Source organism: Sminthopsis crassicaudata, chromosome 1, assembly GCF_048593235.1.
Source record: "Sminthopsis crassicaudata isolate SCR6 chromosome 1, ASM4859323v1, whole genome shotgun sequence".
Lineage (NCBI taxonomy): Eukaryota > Metazoa > Chordata > Mammalia > Dasyuromorphia > Dasyuridae > Sminthopsis > Sminthopsis crassicaudata.
The window spans coordinates 580,513,870-580,536,519 of NC_133617.1; the positions used below are offsets into that span (position 1 = coordinate 580,513,870).

Below are 22,650 nucleotides of genomic sequence, written 5' to 3' on the forward strand. Positions count from 1 at the left end.
TGGAAAAATAACTGACCTAGAAAATATATCAAGTGTGGAAATGTGTTTGGGGGAACTGCACATGTTTGATCTGTATTGCATTGCATTGGGGGGAGATGGGAGGGAGAGAAATTTGGAACACAAGGTTTTGTGCAGGGGTAGATGATGAGGATTATCTTTGTATGTGTTTTGAGAAATATAAAGCTATTAATCTTTAAAAATCATTTTGGGGGAAAATTATGAAATACAATATGCACACACATATTTCAAGGAAAGATTATAACTTTAAGTATTACTCTACCATCTGAAAGTCATGATCAAGAAAAAAAAAGCCTACATATCATCTTTCAAGAAATTATCAAGGAAAACTACTCTGATATGCTAGAATCAAAGGATAAAGTAGAAATAAAGTGGAATAAGATTCCACTGATCACATCTTTAAAAATTCCTAGAAATATTATGACCAAATTCCAGGGCTCCCACATCAAGGAGAAAATTTCATAAGCAGCCAGAAACAAACAATTCAAATATTACGGAGCCACAGTCAGAATCACCTAAGATTTAGCAGCTGCCACATTAAAGGATCATAGGACTTGAAATATGATATTTTAGAGGGCAAAGGAGGTAGGACTAATAATCTACCAGCAAAATTGAATACAGTCCTTGGTGGGGAGGGGTGGGGGAGAGAAGATAGATGAATGAAATACAGGACAAGTATTCCTGATGAAAAAAATCAAAGCTAAATAGAAAATATGACTTCCAAAGAAAGAACTTAAGCAAGGTATAAAAAAATAAACAAAATAGAAATCATAAAGAAGTCAATAAACATTAAAACCATTTATATTCCTGTATGGAAAGATAATACTTGCAACTCTAAGAACTTTATCATTATTAGAGTATACATAAACAGAAAAGTGTGAGAGAAGACTACCCAACTGAAGGTCTACATTAACCTCATTGTTGTATACCTCTGAAACTTGGACAGTGTATCAGTGCCACCCCAAGAAATTGAATGGCTTTCATTTGAACCATTTTAGATTCTGAAGATTACCTGGCAAAATAAGGTACTGGACAGTAAGGTCCTTTCTGAGCATTCAAATTCTACTGAAGACAATGTACTTCCAATAGACTGGCCACATTGTTCTATGCCAAATCTATTTTAGAGAAAGCTCATACAGGTCAGAAGAAGCAATACAAAGACAAGATCAAGTTCTTTCTGAAGAACTTTGAAACAAATGGGAAACACAAGGACACTAGCACAGGACACTCCAGCATAGTTCTGTTCTTTAGGAGCAAAGCAGAATTGAAGTAGCGAAAAAGAAATATGAAATTACAAATTTAGAGACATCTCTACTCCAAATGTTCACGAAGACTACTTGTGCCCAACATGTGGTAGAGCCTTCCCAGCTTGTATTGATCTGATAAGCCACAGCTGGACACACTATACTCACCTTGCTATTCAATTCGACTAGCCCACCACCTCTGAATGAAGGAAATCATAGAACTGTGCTGGTAAATTTTTTTTTAATCATCTTATTTTAACTGGGCCCTCACTGCTATACAGCAATTCTTTTTACTCTTCCCTGAATGGCTTCCTATTGCATTCTCCACAGATGTTCAAAATTGACTCTCCCCAAGCCACCTACATACATATCATCTCTCTTCTTCCCAGCACAAAATATCACCTCATATGTTTTTTTTTAATTTTTATTTTATTTTATAATTATAACTTTTTTTTTTTTTGACAGTACATATGCATGGGCAATTTTTTACAACATTATCCCTTGCACTTACTTCTATTCAGATTTTTTCCCTTCCTCCCCCAACCCCCTCCCCCAGATGGCAGGCAGTCTTATACATGTTAAATATATTACAGTATATTCTAGATACAATATATGTGTACCACCTCATATGTATGGAGAAAATTAAGGGTGCTACTGAGTTCTCTTTTCTTCCCAATTCTACATTTTAAATTTCATCAATATCACTCCCCAATTTCCTGCTCCTTTGTTTCAGCTTCTGATAAAGAGGTGATCCTTCTCTTTACCAAAGCCAACTTACCTACTTATGCACTAGTTCCATTTCTCAGTCTTCTCTTATCCCTTCAATCACTCCCTCTTCTAATCCCCTCTTCTAATCTTCAATCTCTTTTAATCCACTAACTTTTTCTCAGCTATCCACAAACAGATCTTTCCCCCAAATTAAAAAATAAAAAAAACAAAACAATCTTCACTTTACCTTGACATTCCCTCACTGATCTATTCTATAAGGATACCCCACTGGAAAAAAACAAACAAACAAAACAAACCTGTTTACATTCATGGGTTCCATTTCCCCTCAATCCCTAGTATTCTAGCTTTGAATGTCAATGTTCTACTCTTAACTGATACTCTTTTCCCAGTACTCACAGTCTTGATCTCTCTGCAACTGTATGACTGCTTTTTCCTACTGAATACTAGGTTTCTTGGGATACTCTTTGTTATATATGGTCTACAATGTGCTAGGCACTTTGCTATTAAGCATTTTGCAAATGTCTCCTTTTATCTTCAAAACAACCCTGGGAGGTAAGTGCTACTATCCCTATTTTAGGCAAACCCTGTCTAAGGTCACACAGGCAGTATTCTTTCTTTATATTTCACACCAAGCTGCCTCAATGAAGGCTATCTCCATGCAAATGATTCTTAAATCTACATTTCTCATCTCCCTATAATTCCAGTCCTATACCAACTAACTTCTAAAAATCTCCAACTGGATGTCCCATTGACATCTCAACATTTTCAAAACAAAATAAAAAATCTGCCCCTCTTCCCAATTTCTTTCAAAAATACCAATATCCTTCCAGCTCCTCTACAGAGATGGAATGGAAGAATCCTTAATTTTTTCTTCTTTTCTCCCCATATGCATTCAGTTGCCAAGTGCTGAATCTGCCTCTATAACATCCCTAGAATTCATCCTCTTCTCTCCTTGACACCACCTTACTTAAGAACCTCTCTTCCTCTCTTCTCTGGATTACAGCTGTTTCAATAGTCCACTTCTCTCTATAATCAATTCTTCACACAGCTGCCCAATTGATATTTCTTAAAGCACAGGTCTGGCATGTTACTTCTTTGCTCAAGGAGGTCCTTATTACTGCAATGAAAAAAATACTAAATTATGCCTCTGGCATTTCTTCTCTCTCCCCCTCCCCCAATCTGGCTCCAATTTATCTTTCTAGACTGAATTTACATTACTCCCACACTCACATGCCCAATTTTTATCTAGCCAAAACCCCAGCCTCTGCACAGGGTGTCCTTGACATGGAATGCTCTAGCTCCTCCAAGGTTTAGCTCAAATGTCTTATTACTGGAAGCCATTTCTGACCCACCAGATATTAGGGCCACATCCACCCAATTACTTTATTGCATATATGTACAAGTTATGTTTTCTCCCAGTGAAATATAAGTTCCTTAAGAAAGAGTCTAGATTTTAACTAAATAGGGAGTCATGAAAGGTTTTTTGATCAGGGGAGATCAGACCTGTAACCTGGGGAAATTAGTTGAAATCTTCATATAAGAAAAACAGAGACTGGAAGCAGGTGACAAATGAGGATACTATTCTAACAATTTTTGCTAGAGAAGAGATAAAGGACTGATTCAGTATAGGTTTGGATATGAGATATTTAGGAACTAATATGAATCAGTAAGACTTGGCAATTTGAAAATGAGGGAAGGGAGAATGAAGTATAGGAAGAAGTCAAGGATGACTGATTCTATGGTTATGATCTCATACAAAAATATTAGCAAACTTTAGAAGTAGGGCAGCTTTAAAGAAGAAGATAAAAAAAAAAAGTTTTCCTTTTTAGACATGTTGAGTATAATTTCTACATTCTTAATTCAAATTTATATTAGTCAATTTTTATTTAAGAAAGGATGTCATTTGTCAATATAAAATTCTCTTAGGAACCTACAGCCTATGAGTTATTAGAACTATTCCTGTGATCACTCATAGCTTATTATTTCTTGGGTTGCTTATAAAGATGGCAGCTTTTAACAAAGCTACAAATTTTCATCATTGTATCTGGAAGTCATCACAATGGAATTTTCCCCAGCTCTTCTCACTTCCGCCAAGAGTAAAACCAAACCAAAATATATCTCAATAGGTTTTTCCCCTCCTATTGACATCTTCCCTAGTAAGTTCTACCTTATCAGTAAAGAATTCTACCCATGTAAATGCTCCTGAAGAAAACTGAGATATCATCACCTACAAAGGTCAACTTTGAAATGTAGAACAACAGAAACAGTGGCTGGAAGACTCATTTTGGTGAATCTTCCATAAATTTGACCTATACAAAATGTAGGCAGTATGCAACAGCTACTAATCAACATTCTAGGATTTAAATTCTGCACATCATTCCAATTCTACATTACCAGATATAATCCAAATTATGTCTCAAATAAACAAATATCTCTGTGGTAGTCCAATAAATTTAGGATGACTACATAAACAATACTACATCTAAATATGAATTGAAAATTTTCAGAAACCAAACAAATGGCACTTGGTTTCTTAATATACTAAAACATATATAAACTTTTCCTAAACGGTCCCTAAATTTGGAGCAGTTAATTTTAATTCTAATCCCTCTCCGGTTTTTCAGGAGGTTAAAAAAAATCTCCAAATCCCCAATCCAGGTACACATTCATTTCATTCTATTTTTAAGAAAATCAAAATCTAGGGAAGGGCGGGGAGGGGAGGGGAAAGGGAATAAGAGAAGAAGGGAGAATGGAAGAGAAGAAAAGAAAATTTACATCCGTTTTGTACATTCTGACTGCTTTATCTGAGCTGAGGAAGGACTACTCAATCGTCCCTCCCCCACTCCGGCAGAAATAGAAATAACTATGACCCCAACTTATAAGTTCATCCATAAAGTCATCTAGTGAGCTCAAGGCTCCAAACGCTGCTTTCTTGAGGGGCAGGATGATCCTGATAAATTATTTATAGGACTCTAAAGAAGCGGCCAGTCAGTCAACAAGCACTTATGAAGCGTTTACTACGTGACAAACACTGCTCAATTCCGGAGACATACAGAAAACAAAAAAAGGAAAAAAACTAAAAATAAAGATAAGAATGAGTCAAGAAGTCACAACCTGAGGGAGAGAGGAGGGGGGAATCAATGCTTTGGATCCTAAGTTTCCTTCCATTAATCTAGAGATCCCCGATCCTTCCTAAGTATAGTGAAGGTAATGGATCCCTTCCCAAAATGTTTTAAAATGCATAAAACAAAATGAATAAGGTTGCAAAGCGTGCCAAATATATCCAGAGACATTTATCAACATTTTAAAAAACGAATTCGCAAATCCCAAAGAAGCTCTGGATGACTAACTGAAGAGTATTTAAAGGTGACTGATGGGGTAGCAGCCTAAGAATCCACATGGCCAGTCGTACATCCCCAAAGGACGGAGACGACAAGGATAGAGTATGTTCACCCCTTCAGCGGGAATAGGCTGGGGGGTGGCAAGTAGGGGCGGGAAGGGGAAAGGGGAAGGGATGCTCCAGAGGGGTGACTGGCTGCAGAGATCCAGCTAAGAGGAAAGAGAGTGGAATGGAGGAGAAAATTCCTCACACAAAATGGTGGAGCTTCCACGGAGCTGGACGAAGCTGGGCGCACCTGGGGCCGGACGCACGGCTGCCCCTCACCTCCCACGCCGGGGCGGCCTCCCGGAGCTCGGCCCGGATCGTCAGTCCGCCGCTCCAGGGGCGTGGAGAGCTTTTCCCGGAGACCGGAGAGCCAAAGCTGGGGACAGGCCAAGGGAAGGTGGGGGCTGGGGGGAGGCGCGGGCCCCAGGAAGGAAGCCACCCCGAGTCTCACTCACCTCGTCTGGGCGCGCCCTCCGGACTCACGGGAGAAGAGCTAGGGAGGAGGCGGAGCCTGGGAGAATGAATGGGGCTGGAGGCGGCTGCGCTGCGGCAGGAGCCGCGGCTGGAGCTCGGACCGGAGCTGCCCGCCGGCTCGCCCCAGGCCAGCTGTGATCGCTCCTAGCCCGACAGTCCCCTTCCTCCTCCGCCGCCGCGGGGGAGGCGGCGGCAGGGACACCGAGGCTCTAAGGCTTCACTGCGTCCGGAGCCCCAACTGCGCCGGCCCGTCGTCCTACTCCCGGGCTGCGCCCACCCTGCGCCCGCCCCCAACTCCCCAGCTGGCTCAATTCCAGTCAGTCGGTCTATCACTCAGAACGTCCGTCTGTCTGTCAGACAGCCAGTGCCCACCGCTCGCCCCCTCCGCCTGCCGCTGACGCACACTCTGCAACGCCCCCAGCCTTTAAAGCCGTATCTTCCCCCCACCCCGCCACTACTACCGCCACCAGCCCCACAGCCGCCTCCCATTGCTTTAATCCCCTAAATCCACTCCCCCCTCGGGGTCACGGTCATAATCACGAGGGGATGGCAGACGCAGACACTCCCAACCCCCACGCATGATCCCGCCAGTGGGAGCCTCGGACCGGGAGGAAGGGAAAACTGGTATGGGAGAGACTTCACCATCATTACAACCCCCCACCCCCGCCTCCCGGAGGGGCTGTCCATCCCAGGAACTGTACAGCACTCACTCGCCAGCCCCTCACCACCCCCAGCTCTGGGGTGAAGCCCAAAAGGTGAAAAGCCTGGCGACGGTGCAAAAATAGACATAAATACTTTGCACTGGATGTTATTCCTGATTTGCGTATTCTTTGTTTTAATGTCAACATATCTAAGATGACATCCCTTCTTGCAACTGCTGAGCAAAAATAAACACGGCATCAGATATGACATAAAATTTGATATAATGTAAAAGGTCAAAATTTCTAGGACGCCCATCCCGGCACGCTCCTGAGGCTTCTCCCCACAACTCCCTCCCCGGTCTCCCCAGGTCCTAACTGCTGTGTCATCACCGACTCCTCAAGCTAGGAAACGTCTACTCATGAATTCTACTTCGGTTTACCAGCCTTGCCTGCAGCGCTGTTCCCAACCTGATGGCGAGAGTCCTTTCTATCTTCCCCAATGAAATTAAGAATGACAAATTAAACGTGCAGTAAGACACCTACAACTTTAAACAGAATGGGAGGAGCAAAGCCAACTTTGATCCTGGATGCAAAAAGGAAGAGAAATCTTGGTCTACATTTGTGTTCGAGAAAGCTGAAAATCCTTTTCATTTCAAGGCAATCTCTCCAACCCCTTGCTCCATTCTTTCAAATTCCGGTGACTTTCGAGCTCATCTTTTCTCGGAAGAGGCCCCTACGTCTTTTCCTGCCAAGGCTATTGCCCTTTAAATGTTATTTTGAAGAGAAGGAATTTTTAAGAAATGCTCTTCCGGTAACAATAATGATGCTGATAGTAACCATGATTCTTCAAGCAATAGGTTTTCTTGAAAAATCAACATGTGTACAATGTCAAAGTAAAATTTTATTTTTTATAAATTCATATGTAATATGCCTATAGAAAATTACCCAGGTGTCAAACTCAATAGACTGAATCTGACCTGACTGATTCAGTTCCCTGAATTGCCTCAGGCTGATCAAACATTTATCACTCCCAGACTCATTTTGTTTTTGTATGTTTTTGTATTTTGTACAACTATTTTGTAAATGTCCTATATTCTCCCCTGTTGGATTCTGGAGCTTTTCAGTAGTTATGTAAAACTCTCACCTTGTGAAAGCATGGACTGTCCAGCCTCTTTCCACTTGCAGCCCCATTCCCTCTGCCTAACTTCTCCCACCTGCATGTTGGTCAGTCCCCTGACTTAGTACTCTATCTAAACCCTGTTCACAACTCCCTCCACTGGTATCCCAGCCATTGCTATGTGGTATCCCCACCTACAGCTTGTGTGCCCTGAATAAAGACCTCAATTTCCCTATCTCTTCCCTTAAATTCAGGTTGACTTAGAACTAAGAGTGTCCTGGCTATATTTATAGCTGACTACATTTCAAAGGTTAAAATCTTAACTTTCTTTGAATATTTCTCAGTGAGCCAAGTAATATGGTAAGTATTCAAAAAAAAAAATTGTTGCGTGATTAATATTAATCCAACTCTGAGTTTTGTACTTTGTAACATATTTCTCTGTGCAACTTTTAAATTTAGAAACAAATCTGCCATTTAAACTTTTCTTTTTCAAGACACTAACCCCAGTAATAAAGGTTAGTCAGTAACAATTTTATGATATCACAATCTAATATTTTATTATTTTTAAAAGAAAGGGAATGATAGTTTAATGAACCAACTAGTTCTGAATATCTGACTTCAATATTTAAGGTCCAAACTGAATAACCCTACCTCTGTGCACCCATGACTTTAGCTGTAAAATAATTATAATTTCCACCAAAATATTTTGCAAAATGCTTTGAGCCACTCTAGAGAAAAGCTTTATAACAATTACATTTAGTTTTATTGCTTGATTATTTTCATTGTTCTTGTGTTGAACTAAAAAAGCAGAAGTGGAAGAAAAGAGCCTTTTGGGATCTCCCTTAATAATTATCTCCAATTTATCCTGTTTTTATCTAGTTTGTACATAGTGGTTTACATGTTTCTCAGACTGTGGGCTTCTTCAGAGCAGATCATGTGGTTGTAGGCACCAAATGATGTGATTTAGGAAAACACCAAATGTGGGGTTCAGTCATGGGAAGAATTTACAATGGCCATTCTATATGGCAAAAGAGATTCATTAAGAGGAAATTACAAACAAAATGAAGAGAAACAATAGACATCAGGATGGTAAATATGAAAAAGAGTTGGGAGAGCACATAGTAAGAAAAAGGGTTTTAAAAATTAATGATGGAAAAGAAATTCCCTAGGAGCTCACAATTAGCCAGGAGAAAAGGAATTCCCTCATAAGGCATGGTGGGGGTTGAAAAGAGAAATACACTGGCAAGGGGGAAGGGAGAAGGGAAAGACACCATGAATTCAGCAAAGATGATGTGAGCCATTGACAGATGTATAAGGGGAACTTTAACTTCTGGACTTCGACATATTGGATTTCTTAGCTGGAGACAGCAAAGTGAGGCCACCTATGGTGGGGAACCTCCATAGAAAGTGGGACCAAGAGATTATATGCCCCTCCCTGGCTGCTCCAAGGAATAATTCCATCAATGCTCCAATCCCTCTCTGCCAACTACACCAAGTTACTTATGACATCATCCCAGGAACACTGGGTTTTTGCTTTTCTTTTTATCCCCAGGTCTTAGCACAGAGCATGGCACCAAGGAGGTGCTTATTGGTTTGAATTATTGATCCTAGAAAACTTATACACATTTAGCTATCTGGTATATTGGAGCTCTTTTCCCTGAAATTATCTCAGAATAAGGAAGCAGGGGAAAGGGAAGGAAGGCAGTTAACAATGAATGTTATTTTTCACAAGCAAAAATGCCAAGAGTTTCTTTAGTGATCTTTAGTGAAAAGCTGTTGAGGAAAATAACTGGAGAAAGAGACCATAGGGCTAGCAAAAGGACTTCAGATTAGAGATCCAGAATCTTCATTTTGGATTGGGAAGCTGTATCAGGATGATTGAAGTGCTGCAATTTAAAGCAACAAAGAATTTGATTCAGTTAAGAAGCCAAAAATGAGATCAGTTGGAGTAATCTGTAAAGATCATAAATAAGAAATGAGAGGAATGATATCATGTAGGTCTCCCTCAGCTTCTCTCCTAAGCCCTCTTTTCTTCTACCTACTTTACTTAATATCATCAGCAACCATATATTTAATGATTATTTCTGTGCTATAGATTCTCAAATCTACCCAGTTCCAACTTTTCTTCTGAGCTCTAATTTCATCTCAAACTGGATGTTCCATATTTTTCTTGAAACTCATTATGTCCGAATCAGCTACATCCAGAAAAGGAACACTGGGAAATGAGTGTAAACTGTTATTTTTACCTTCTGAATCCAATTCTTCCTGTGCAACAAGAAATTCGGTTCTACACACATATATTGTATCTAGAATATACTGTGATATATTTAACATGTATAAGACTGCCTGCCATCTGGGGGAGGGGGTTGGGGGAGGAAGGGAAAAAATCTGAATAGAAGTAAGTGCAAGGGATAATGTTGTAAAAAATTACCCATGCATATGTACTGTCAAAAAAAAAGTTATAATTATAAAATAAAATAAAAATTAAAAAAAAAAAAAGAAACATTATGTCCAAAACAGAACTCATTCTCATTCCCCCAGACCCTCCCCCTCCTTTTGTTGTTCAGTCATTTCATCTGACTCTCCAATCACTCCATTTGGGCTTTTCTTGGCAAAGATATTTTCCAGCTCATTAAAGAGGCAAACAAGGTTAAGTGACTTGCCTAGAAACATACAGATGGTAAATGTCTGGGGCCAAATTTGAATTCATGTCTTCCTGACACCAGACCCAGTGCCACTCACCTGCCCCCTTCCTATCTTCCTTGTTGTATTAGAGAACAACCTGCTTGGGGTAGACACCCCTTAATTTCCCTTGGTAGCATGGTAACAGTTTATTCCAAAGGTCATAAAGGAAGCTGAAGTAGACTAGGTGGAGAATTTAGGACTTGGTCAGACATAAAAGATGTCAAGGCCATCCACTGCATTCTGAGACCATTGCTAATCATCTTGAGTTTTATCCTGCCACTGGACTTGGAAGCAAAAGTGAAGCTGCCCATTTTTTGTAACTGCCTCATTTAAATCCAATTCATGCCAGAGTCAAGACATCACCCTGTGATGTCATCGGTTCTCTTCAAAAACAAAGAATGAACAGCAGAGGGCAACATCATTCTCTCAGTCCCTCAGGTTAACAAAATAGATGTTATCCCCAGAGATCCCATTTTGTTCTCAGCTGCCATATCCCAAACAGTTGCTAATGCTTATCAATTTCACCTTTGTAATACCTCTCAAATATTCTCCCTTCTCTCCTGACACTGCTATGCAGTCTGGTATAGACCCTCAACACTTCACACAAGAGTCTGTTGGTGGACCAGCCTGCCTCAAACCTCTCCCCAATCCAATCCAATCCAATCCATCTTCCATTTATCTGCTAATGTTGAATTGAAGATTGGGTTATGTCACACTCTCTCCTAATAAACTCCAATGGCTCCCTATTGCTTCTAAGATCAAATACAAAGTCTTCTTTTTCATGTTCAAAGTTATTCCTAGTCCCATCCTGTCCCATCCTACCTTATTCTCCATGGATACTCTCCCATCTGTTGATACTGGCACCCAGATTCTTGTTCAAACAAGACCCTCCATCACTGGACTCCTTCCAGTTTGTCTGGTTCTCCCCCATGCCTGGGATGCATTCCCTCCTGAATTTTGCCTACTGATCTGCCTGGCTTCCTTTAAGCCACAACAAAAATCCTCCTTTGTACAAGAAGCTTTCCCTAATCCTTTTTAATTCCAATGTCTTCCTTCTATTAATTTTCTCCTATGTAACCTATATATAGCTTGCTTTGTATATATTTGTTTGCATGTTGTCTTCCCCTACTAGAGAATAGCCTTTTTTACTTTGCCAAATATCTACTACATATATATACATCTATCTATCTATACCTGAATAGGAAAGTTCCTAATCACAATAGAAACAATTGTTATTTACATTCACTCTAAGTCAAGCAGGACTCAAAGAATGGCCAAATATGACTTGGCCTGGGACCTGTTGTAGGTCAATCAATTTAAGCTAAAGTGATTTTGGTTTAAGGTGATGTCTTAAGGTTCGTAATCCCCAAAATAATTAGCAAAGTTAATTCTATCAAAATTTACATTCCTTTGGACAAAACACCAGAAAGTAAGGGTATGATACCCTAGGAAAAGAAGAAATATAAAGGGGAAAAAAAGAAGCTGTGTTGGCCATAATTGTGTCTCTCTTGGGGCAGTTCCCATTCCTCCTCACTGAGTTGTTTATTCTTTATTCTCAAAGAGGACCAATATATAAAGGAGATGATGTCCTGATGTGCAAGTGAACTTTAGATTTAAATGAGGCTGTGCTGTGCAAGGTCATTGGACTTACTTTCTCCTCTAGAATCATCAGGTCCTGTGGCCAGATATAGATCAAGATGACTGGAGATGGCCCTAGATGCAGAAGAAAATCTTGGCCTTGTTAATTAAGGTCTTTAACAAATCTCATTTTGGTTAAGGAAACATCCAATCACTGATTTTCTACCTCATTTCTTCACTAATCATCTCCAGTCTTCTGGATCATGGTCCTCTTTGAGAACAAAGGACAAACAACAACTGCTAGTAGAATGAGTTTCTTGAGGATAAGAACTGACTTCTGCCCTTTTTTATATCCCCTGGTACATAGTAGGTACTTCATAGACATTTATTGATTGAAATAAGATTTGTATACTTGATAATACACAAAAAAAAAAAAAAAGTAAAAGAAAGGAGCATCATGAATTGTTTTTATTGTGAGTTCCACACAAGCAAGAAGAAAAAGATAAATAAGTGAACAATCTTAAAAGCAATATTTAGATGGAGGAAAGGCAATAGGAGAAGTTTGAGTAAACATCTTTAAAAGGGCATGAGGGGTAGCTGGGTTTGCAGGAAGATCTATAGAGTTTGTACATTCATTTCAGAATCTGGTTTTTAGTTCCACTGCTGGATTTACTGATAAACAATGGGTTGGAATAAAGGGAAAGCTGAAATACATACAAAAATTCTAGTAGGAATAAAACAGACCTCTGTGAAATGTGAAATTCTTTCTTTCTTTTTTTGTCTTTGCATCCTCAACATCTATTAGATATTTAATAAATATTTTATTATTAATTGATAATTTAGAAATCATCTTGATATATTGTCTACAGTAGTTTGTGAAGATTGTGTGCAAAGTCAACTATTGAGCAAAATAGTCTGAGTGACCCCCATATTTTAACTTTGCTCAACCAGACTATAGGCAATGGGAACAGTCAATTGGTGCTAGGATTAATTTTCAAGACATGAGATTAGTCTGCAGACCATAGTAACTTTAAGAATCACTTTTAGAGAGAATAATTTTATATATATATATATATATATATATATGTTTTTTGGGGGGGTTTTGCCCAGAATCATATAGCTAGGAAGTATCTGAGGTTAGATCTGAACAATGGAAAAGCTGCCCTTAGGAATTAGGAATTCATCTGGAAGTTCCCCATACCAATGAAATCAGATCTTTATACATGCTTAATAAAAGTTTACTTTAACTTTCCAAAAATAAAACACACTTTTTAGGTTTAATCCCCATTATTAGCATGTTCTTAAGTCAATGAAAAAACAAACAAACAAACAAACAAACAAAAAACATTAGGCCATTTTGTAGCATTTATGGATTTCTGAGATGGAACCAAAAATTCAACAATTGTCTTTTGTAAGCCAGTTAAAGCAGGCATTAAAATACCACTGGGGTTAGATGATCCACTTATTGGGGCAGTCATTTTGGCCAGAATCTATATATATATATATATATATATATATATATATATATATTTTTTTTTTTTTTTTTTTTTTCTTAACTTATATGAGTTGATACAGAGTGAAGCAAGCAGACCAGGAAACCAATAATCATGCTCCTTCTAACAATGTAAACAGCCATTAGATCGGCATGGATGGCCAAAGAGGAGAAGTGGAGAAAATGCAGAGATTAGGGACCATGATATAGAATACTGCTTATTCTGTCAAACATGATTGATATATTAGTTTTGTTAAAGTGTTTGGGTTTTTTTTTTCTCTTTCTTTAAAATTTTTTGATAGAAAAGGATGGTGGGTGGAACATGTGGAGAGGTATATATTCAGAAATAAAGTTAAAAGAATCAAAAATAAGATTAAAAAGCAATGACTTTTTTTTAGATGAATTTGGTAAGAAAAAAGGTTAGAGGATGAGGCAAAACAGAGGCTTTTGTAACCACAAAAAATCAGTTAACAAGAATAATAAGGAGGTTGTCCAGTTCTGGAAACAAAGATCCTTTCAATAAAGGGGATCTGGGTACAGAGAGAGAAGAAGAGACCCTGCTATGGAACCACTGGAAGAAAGAAGGAATACACATTCTGGAATGTTTTCCTTTACAACCAATGCTATTTCTATCTCTAGTAGTGAAGTTTCCGATAACAAAAGGTGAGTTTGAAATTCATCTTCTTTGTGAATAGAGGTACTACTGTTTTCATTGAACAGACTCTATTGAGGTATTATCCTGTATATCCTATGAGGGATTCAAAGAAGTTTTCTATATGGTTCCTACTCTTAGTGAATTTATAGCTTCCTTACAGAGCCTTTTCTAACATACATGACAAAATGAGAAAATGTGCTAAACAGTAGGAATGTAACAGATTCTCTCCATTTTATTTCTACTCATGACTATTCTGTCTCTTTCAAAGATTTTGTCATTGTTTAGCTTCAATCATGCCTGACTTTTCATGACACCATTTGGTATTTTCTTGGCAAAAATTCTAGAATAGTTTGTCATTTCCTTCTCATTTTCCATATATGGAAACTGAGGCAAACAGGTTAAGTAATTTGTCCAGGGTCAGGCAGTTAAGACTGTGCACCCAGCTGCCCTTTCAATGATTAGATAATTTTAAAGTGTATATTATCTAAAGAGTATACAATGAACAAGAAAATAGTCTCCTCAATATCAAAAATTTCAGGGACAAAATATCTGTGAAGTGCTACTTGAGAAAAATGAAGTTGGAGTTGTTTAGAGCAGGGCCTATTAAACTTTTTCTGCTGATGACTCCTATTCACATATAAAATTGTATGTGACCCTAGACATATAGGTATATAAAGTAGATACACAAATCAAATATTTACTGAAAAAAACTCACAATTTCGTGATTCCCCCCCATATTCAGTTGTGTGACCCCATATGGAGTCAAGGCCCACATTTAAAAAGCTTTGGTTTAGAGCAGTGTTTCTCAGAGAATGGTCCATAGTCTTTTGGGTATAGTCTCGCTTGTATGGTCCTTGTCTTTTTAAGGCAGTAATTCTAAAAATGTGGTGTTAGGGAAACTGTGAGCCTATTTCAGAAAGTCTCTGAGGTAAAAGCTATTTTCATAATACTATATCATTTAAATTCTTAATTCAAGAAATATCAGTCTCTATACACATACACACATCTCATATAAACAAAAGCTCTTTGTGAGGGAAGATCCTCAACAGTTTTTAAGAGGGTAAAGAAAGGGGTCCTGAGACCAAAAAGTTTTAGAACCGTTGGTATAGTAAAGAGCATAATGATGTTGACTTGCATATATAACTACAGAGTTACATGAATGGAAAAAACTCAGAAGAACCACAGAAAGAGAAGGATGGAAAAACCTTTTGGTAGAATGTATAGGAAGCATTGAAGACTAAACTATTTAATAAATGTGTCATGTGCAATTAGTATATATATTCATATTACAGGATTTTAGCATCATTTTTATACTTGGTAATAAAAGCCAATATGTGTGTTTATAACACATATACCCACACCCACATACTTTACAATTCATATTCAGAGATGATTACTATTTACTTGTATATAAATGAAAAGTCTTCATAATCCTGGGTCCTTTGGTCTCATGGATATGGATTTTCTCTCTACCTATGTAAATTGTAACTCTATGCCTTCTTATTCCATGTATTTCTTAGTTAATATCTTTCCAATTTTACTACTATCTAACTTGCTTTTTTTCCTTTAAAACAAATAAATTTATTTTTACATACATTTATATTCTGGCCTTTCCATTCCCTCACCTCTTTGAACAACAACTAAAAAAAGAAAAAGAAAAGAAAACTCTCAGCATAAATAAAGATAATCCAATTAAACTAATTCCTATATTATCTAGACACAAAAATGTATGTCTCTTTCTTCATTTATTACTTTTCTAGCAGGAAGTAAGTCATATATTTTATCCTGTTTTCTAGTTTCCTAGCTATATTATAGGAGTAATGAGAATCCTAAAGTCTTTCTGAATTGTTTTTCTCTATATTATTGTCAAATTGTTCTTTTAAGTTGCTCCCTTTGATCTCCCTCAGTTGATAGTCTTCCCATTTTCCATTAAAATATCTTAATTTCTCATTTTTAGCCCTTGTAAAAAATAGCTACTATTATTGAGGCGTGAGAAATGAGGGTTGAGAGATCCTCTGGCCAATTTCAATAGGCAAGGTTTGTGGCAAACATGGGTTTATTACACTGAGAACTAACTTCCCAGAGAGCTCGTTCCAAAGGGATTAGCCAAGCTAGGTTTTAGCAAAGATGGGTTTACACTGAGAAATAACTTCCTCAATGGGCCAAATCCTATTAGGATTTTTAGCAAAAGTTTGAGGTTTCAGTCTTTGATTATATTGGGTTTTTGTGGCCCAAAGATGGGGAGCCATCTCCAGATGAATTTGAGGGACTAATTTTCATTTCAAAATAGGGTGATTATTATGCCTCAGGTCAACATCTCCAATTGAATTGTAGGTGGAGGTCACTATCTGGGAGTTTCCCTATGAACAGGAGGTGGGACCCCTTCCAAAGGTCAGGAGGGGTTGAGATTTTAGGGTTTCTCTAACCCAGGTCCATCCCCCAAAAGGTCAAGGGGACACAACTTATATCACTATAAATATTTGTGTACATATATATCCTTTAAAAAAATATTTTTGCACTTAGTCCTAGTAATTGTATTAGTGGGTCAAAGGGTATGCACAGTTTAGTAAGTTTTTTCATCATGGCCTAAATGGCTTTTCAGAATGGTTGGGCCAACATAATATTTTCCTACAGCCTCCTTCACACCCAACATTTGTCATTTTCCCTTTTTGCCATATCTTCCAGTTTGATGAATATGAGATGGTACCTTAAGTTTGTTTTTTTCTAATATTTTATACTTACCATTCAGATCTAAGGAGAGACACAATTCACATTCAAGATAAGGCTTTCACTCACAGTAAATTTGCTTAGACATGATTTATTTATGTTCAAATAAATGATATAGCCAGTCTGTAAAATAGATATATCATCCCCATCTAGGACATGTCACAATATACTTAAGGTATATCTGAGAGCTGGTTAGCATTGCCAGGATTTCAAAGTGACTTGAGTGGCTTTTGAAAGTTGGGACTGATCTGATGCAAGTCAGAGATTTCCCAGAGTTGATGGAAGGAGTAGGCATTTCAGGAGGAGATACTTGGAGCCAGCTAGAACTCTTTATTCCATCTTATTGTCCACTGGCAAGTGGACAGTGGAAGTTCTGACTTCATGTTTTCTCACTGGCTTTCCCCATGCTTGGAATTCTTTCCTTCTTGAACCTGGACTTCTTTGCTTCCTTCAAGAATCAACTTAAAAATGAAAAGAACCAAGAAGACAATGTATACAGTATCAGTGATATTGTGTGATGACCAATTATGTTTGACTCAGTTCTTCTCAGCAGCACAATTATCTAAGTACAAAGGACTCATAGAGGGAAATTGCCATAACCAGATAAAGAACTGATGGACTCAGAATGCAGATCAAAACATATTTTTCTCACCTTATTCTTTCTCATGTTGTTTTTTTTTCCCCCTTTTGATCTGTTTCTTCTTTCATAACTATAACTAACATGGAAATATGTATAACCCATTTCAAATTGCCTACTGTATCTGATAGAGGGGAAGGTAAGGACGGGAAGGAGAAAAATATGCAACTCAAAATGTTGTAAAAATGAATGTTAAAAGCTCTTTTTATGGTAGCAAAGAATTGGAAAAGGATTGGATGTCTATCAATTGGTGAATGACTGAACAAGTTGTATACATGAAGATAATGGAATGTTATTGTTGTATAAAAAATGATGAACAAGCTGACTATAGAAAGACCTGGAACTGATTTACATGAACTGATGCTGAGTGAAACAAACAGAATCAGGAATACATTGCATACAATAACAGCAAGAATATGTGATGATCAACTATTAAAGTCTTGGTTCTCAATAGTTTAGTCATCCAAAGCAATTCCAATAGACTGATTAGAAAATGCCATCTGCAACCAGAAAAAGAACTAAAGAGATTGACTATAAATCAACACATGCTATGTTCCTTTTTTTTTTTTTTCCCCTGAGGCTGGGGGTAAGTGACTTGCCCAGGGTCACACAGCTAGGAAGTGTTAAGTGTCTGAGATCACATTTGAACTCGGGTCCTCCTGAATTCAAGGGTAGTGCTCTATCCACTGCGCCACCTAGCTGCCCCCTGTTTTATTTTTTTTAATCTATCCATGGTTTTTCCCTTTTGCTCTGATTTTTCTTTCTCAACATAATTCATAAAACAATGTATATAAAAATAAAATGTTTTTAAATTAATGCTAAATTTTTTGGGGGTATGTAACAGGGGAAAAAAATAAAATACTGTTTTAAAAAAAAAGACAGCTTAAATCTTATCTACTGTAGTAGTCCTGATGAGGTGCGGATCTGGGGCAGAGATGAGATCTGTGATTCTTCTCTCCAAAGCTTTATGGGTGGGTTCAAGTAGTGAAAGAATTTCATGTCCTCATGAAAAAGCTTTATTGGTTAGGAAAAGATGCCATGATGTCTTGGGGGGCAATATCAACTTCAAGAGAAAAATGATATTGCAAAGAGACATTTTTCTCAAGTCCTATTTTATACAGAAACAGAACAATAGAACAGAATTGCATCCTAAAAGGTACATTCTTTAGATAATCTTTTCTCCTCCTTCCAGAGGGTAAGAGGTAAATCTATTTAAGTTTGTTTACACCACTTTACAGGGCTGTCCGACTTCATCAGTCCTTTCCCAGAATCCTCCCTATTCCTTCCTACCATAACTGCTAGTACCTGCTCTCTAAGATCTCTCCCATTTACTCTACATCATGTATGTATAATTTTCACATGTTGTTTCCCCCATTGCTCTCCTTGAAGGGAGTTTTGATCTTTCACTTAATTTAGTGTCTGGTACACAGAAAGTACTTAATAAATGCTTGTTGGCCAACTAAGGTTTTCCAGAGTAAATATGTTTTGGTTTTACAAAATGAAAGAATACCAAGGGCTAATTTGACATCAAGCTTGAATTCTGGTGGGTAAGTTTGGAATATTATGAGGAAAAGTGAAAATTAACAAGTATTAATGACTTGAGGGGGAAAAAAAGGTTATTAATATTGGGAGAGATATAGATTAGATCTGTGATTTAATCAGTTTCAGGACCTCCCCAGTGTGGAAATTTCTTTTTCTTTTTCTTCTTTCTGTCCACATGAAGAGTCATACCCTTAATTTTTGATTCTTTATGTTTTGTAAAATATTTTAGGATTTGAGACTAGGTTTTAAAATATTTCCTACTTATTTATTTTATCATTTTTATTTCCAAAATGTTTGATGATTAACTCTTAGTTTTAAGCAGTTTTCATTTATCTTATCTTGAAATATAGCCCTGAAAAAACAGGCTTTGAAAAAGTTCATTGTGATTTAAATGGAGCTACTTAATTACAACCCAAATCACTCTGGTTTTCAAATAATGGCCTATGAGAAGCCCCAACCCAAACCTCTCTTGTTCTTGGTTTGGGTTTTGATGGCTCAGATTGAGTATAAATAGCTATTGTTCTCTAATCTGGCCATAAATTCTAAGGGTCTGCCTTTCCAAAGTCAATTATTTTTGTGATAGCAAACGAGGTCATCTTTTGTCTCAATTCTTCCTTAGCCCTTAATCATTGAATGGGTGGTGCCTCAGACAAACTGAGACCAAGGAAAGACTTTAAAAAGACCCACATCACCTACTGAATTCCGAGCCATTGCCGGTCATCTTGACTTTTGGATTGCTACTAGAATCTGATATCTCTGGAAGACAGTGAAGAACACCTCTGACTCACTTACGTCCAATTCATGAGCAAGTCATCACCCAAGAAAGTCCAGACATCATCTGTATGTAATGCCATTGGTCCTCACTGAGAACAAAGGACAAACAGCATAGAGCCATTATCTACTAGAGGTGAGACTTGAATTCAAATCTTCTGGACTCTGTCTAATTTCTATCAACTATGCTGTCTTGAAATATAATACCAGGAGTAATTTGGTGACACATTTTGTTGCACCAAAAAGGACCCTGTAAGTTTCTCATGAGAACCTGAACTTAGTCATAGATCATAGATGACAAATATAAAAATGCCCCTTCCCGTTTTTGTTCTGCTGCTGGTTTGGTTCATCACACCTGCAAAGTGTTTTCTAAAATAGAAAAGTTCCTGAAGCCCATTCCAACCATCATATACATCCCAAGCTCATTCCCATCATTGTATGTATTCTTTTATTTCCACTATTGTATGTATCTGTATGGAATAGAGAGCTAAGGTGAAGAACTTCCAGTAATGTTTAAATTCTTTTTCCGTATTTTATTATTCATTATTTCTATGTCTCTGTGACCTGCATAAGTATGTTGTGTGTTAGCCAATATTTGCTTAAACTTTAGATATATTTACTTAACCTGAAATGATGACATTTATCACTATTCAATGTTATCAATATTTAGACTGTTAGTTGAATGCTGTTAGCTTAGTAATCTAAATTTTGAAAGTCTGTTGGCACCCATTTCTAACATTCAATTAAGGGGAGAGGGCACCCATTTCTCAATGCTCCCCAACTTATGATGTAATTCTTTGAAACAGAAACCTTCTATTCCAACTTCTCCAAATAGTAACAACCAATTAGATGCCTCCCCCTCCCCTTCTCAATGCTCTCTTCATTGTGATGTAATCTCTTGTATAAAAGCTATGTATCTTTACTACTTCTTTAGCCCTCCTACCACAAGCTTTCCCTTTCTTATCTCGTGATGGGACAGCTCTTCCTCCAGAGGTTTTCAATAAACAACTTTTCTGCTTTTTACTGAATGATCTCTGAATAGTCATTTTGGGTAAGGGTCTTCTACATCCCTCACATATCCCAAACCCCTTCCCATCATTGTGTGCATCCGGTTATTGCTTTAAGCTGTGAGAAATATATTTTTGCTACTTATGACCTAACTGCATTCTTTTTTGCTTCTGTATCACCTGCTTGCTTTGCTATATAAATGCTGTTCTCCAGTCACTCTGGACCGAATGATTTGGACAATAGTCCCTTCAGTCAGCTAGCCTTATTATTAAACTCTCCACTTTAAATTTAAACTAGTTTCTTACTTGCCTCAGTTTCCCTGGCATTACTTTGGAGGGCCCAGCAAGATAGACAGCATTCTGTGTTGTTGCCTAGAGACTTCTGGGTATCAGGGGGCAAGCCTAGAATTGGCTTCTCCTGTCTATTTCTAGAGGTGCTGGTCTTTGAGAAGTTCCAGGGCCCCAGGGGTGATTTGGTCCAGCCATATTTCAGACTCACCACCGACAGACCCCCATTTGACCAAGCTGTGGAGATTCTAGTTTGAAGCCTCCGAGGAATGTCAATTTATCTGTTTCTGTCTGGTTGCTAGCTATCTGGTTTCCCTAGAATATTTGCCAGATGCAGCTATAAAAACGCCTGGGACAGTGTGGTCAGGATGTTGACCATCACTCCAGTAGGATATTTTCTGATTTATTACTTTCTGTAATGGGCAGTTCAGTGTTGAGAGCTGAAACTCCACTTGACCATTTCTTTAGTCACTTTTCAGAAATCTTTAGGTTCCATGACTATGGAGTGTCATGGAAAAAGAATAAGCTCAGGTTTTTCTGTCAGAATGAGTGGCCAACCTTTGGCCATCAGAGGGCACAGATAATACAGAGACAGTTTAGGCAGTCCATCAGATTCTTACTGGGAACCCCGGTCATCCAGACCAATATCCTTACATTGATGTATGGCTCCAGGTTGTCTCCCACCCTTCCTGGCTCCGAGCTCACACCATGAGTTAGGGCATCTGTATTTTGATTGCCAATCCAGGGATAGGGAGAAAAAACAAGCCACAAGGAATCAGGAAAAGAGATTTTACAAAGTGATCCTTTGGATCACCCTCCTCCCCCTCCATATTCAGGATCACAATTATACCCATCTCTCGCTAGGCCTCCTGCAACCTCTCCGGAAGCACCCCCCAAGGAGTCTGGGCTGGATTCTTCTATCACATGTTCTCCTTTGGCACCTATTCCCCCACAGCTGTTCATTTCTTCTCTGGGTTCCTCCCCTCTCCCTACACCTGATATTTCTTCCTCCCAGCCATCCTCTTCCTTTTCCACTTCATGAACCCATGGAGGAGTTCTGTATAAAGTCACAGGGGCTACCCAGTCACTTCCTACCCCACTGCAGCCTATCTTACCACTTAAGGAAATGATGGAATAAGAAGGGGCTCCTGTCTTTGTCTATGCCCCGTTTTCAACTAATGATATATATAACTGGAAAAGCCAAAATCCCCCTTTTTCTAAGAAGCCTCAGGCCTCCTGGAGTCAGTCTTTCATACTCATCAACCAACCTGGGATGACTGCCAGCAACTTCTTACTACTCTATTCACTGCTGAAGAGATGGACAGAATCAAGAGAGAGGCTAGGAAAGCTGTATTGGGACTGGGTGGGGGCTCAGTGGAAAAACACTGAAACCAAGTTGAGGCGAGTTTACCATCTGATAGATCTTACTGGGATCCTAACACATCATGGACAAACAATATTAATCTATTACAAATTCCTCCTTCAGGGTCTTAAAGCTGCCGCTCAAAACCCCACAAATATGTCAAAAATTTCTGAGATTATGCAGGGAACAAATGAATCCCCTGGTGTTTTTTTTTTTGGAACACCTTTATGAGGTTTACTGAACTTATAGTATTGTAGACTCTGAAGCCCCTGAAAATCTCAGATCAGTGAACATCAC

The 22,650-nt window shown here is 38.3% G+C and overlaps 1 protein-coding gene across 4 annotated transcripts in view; it reads right to left on the reverse strand.

Moving 5' to 3' along the window:
• Nucleotides 1-6,332, reverse strand: part of FAM169A (family with sequence similarity 169 member A) — a 68,253-nt gene extending 61,921 nt beyond the window's left edge. The window contains exon 1 of one of the 4 annotated variants that reach the window (XM_074282281.1): nucleotides 5,832-6,332. The gene's annotated coding sequence lies outside the window, so the exon portion shown is untranslated. Of the gene's footprint in view, nucleotides 1-5,581 lie in introns of all 4 variants that reach the window. The other 3 variants (XM_074282280.1, XM_074282283.1, XM_074282282.1) reach the window with 3 other exon arrangements.
• Nucleotides 6,333-22,650: the final 16,318 nt, after the last annotated feature.